This window comes from Colobus angolensis, unplaced genomic scaffold, assembly GCF_000951035.1.
Source record: "Colobus angolensis palliatus isolate OR3802 unplaced genomic scaffold, Cang.pa_1.0 Scaffold130, whole genome shotgun sequence".
Lineage (NCBI taxonomy): Eukaryota > Metazoa > Chordata > Mammalia > Primates > Cercopithecidae > Colobus > Colobus angolensis.
In genome coordinates, this window is record NW_012114253.1 from 315,576 (window position 1) to 317,170 (window position 1,595).

The window sequence follows — 1,595 nt, forward strand, 5'->3', positions numbered from 1 at the left end:
AAAAAAAAAAAAAGAAAGAAAAGAAAAGAAAGGGAGAGCCAATATTGGGGACAGCCACGGGCCTCTGCCACAAAATACAAATATTTTCAGATGCAAGCAACAGGACATTCTGCCTAAGTGAAACAATTAAGTTTTTTTTTTTTTTTTTTTTTTTTGAGATGAGTCTTACTCCATTGCCTAGGCTGGGGTGCAGTGGCATGATGAGAACTCACTGCAGCCTCAACTTTCCTGACTCGGGCGATCCTGCCACCTCAGCCTGCTGGGACTGCAGGCATGCACCACCACGCCCAGGTAATTTTAAAATATTTTTTGTAGAGATAAGGTTTCGCCGTGTTGCCTAGGCTGGTCTCAAACTATTGAGGTCAAGTGATCTGCCTGACTCGGCCTCCCAAAGTGCTGGGATTATAGATCTGAGCCACCATGCCTGGCCACAAATAGGAAATGTACAATCTCACAGGACTTGACTTTAAGTGGAGAGGCAGGGGAGCCGAAGAGAGGTGCACCTGAGCTCAGGCTTAGGATTTCTGCCGTTCCCGGCTCTGCCCCACACCGGCTGCTGGCTTCCTCCTCAGGCTAGAAGGCTGCCTTTGTCAGTCAGAGTCAAACCAGAAAACAGAAATCTCAAGTATTTGAAGTACAAGGAATTTAATCTGGGGAATTGGCTGCCTAGGTGAGGGAGGTGCAGAGAAGCCAGCAGGGAAGATGTGGGAACCCAGAGATGAGCACAGCTCCCTCCCAAGGTGGTAGGACAGAGAGAGAAGATGCTGGCAGCTGGAGCCCAGGAGCAGAGGTCACCTCGCCAAAGCTGGGCCCAGCCCAGGCGTGTCTGGTGGGAGCCATGGAGGAAGTATAGGGAGAGAAGTACCTTTTGGAGGACAGGAGGGAGGTTTCTCTCTTCCCTCCTGCCTTCCAATCTCCCACTGGAAGCCTGCTGTCATAGGTGCCTGGGAAATCCAGCCTGCCCCTGCCCAGCCACAATACAGTGAGGAATAAATCTAAGGACTGGAGCTTCTCTGGGAGGGGAGCAAAGAAGTGGGGCTGGAGATTCCTGCAGGCCACAGGGGGCCTTTGAAGGGTTTTCCACAGGAAAACGTGATCCAGCTTATGTCTCGAAGCATAATCTCTGGTTGCTGAGTGGGAAGCGGTTTGCAGAGGAGCCAGAATGCCATCAGGGAGGCTAGTGTGGGTTTTGCAGAGGTTCTCCAGGTAACCAGGGTGGGGGCAGTGGAGGAACGGATGGGCTGAGGTCAAGGGAGGTTTTCAAGAAAGAAAGAATCTGAGTCCAGGCACAGTGACTCACACCTGTAATCCTAGCAGTTTGGGAGGCTGAGGTAGGTGGATCACTTGAGCCTAGGAGTTTAAGACCAGCGTGGGCAACGGGGTGAAACCCCATTTCTACAAAATAATACAAAAATTAGCTGGGCATGGTAACATGCACCTGTAGTCCCAGCTACTTGGGAGGTTGAGGTGCAAGGGTCACTTGAGCCCGGGAGGTCTAGGCTGCAGCGAGCAGTGATGGAGTCACTGTATTCCAGCCTGGACAACAGAGCGAGACTGTGTAGAAAAAAAAAATTTTTTTAAAGAAATTCAGGCCG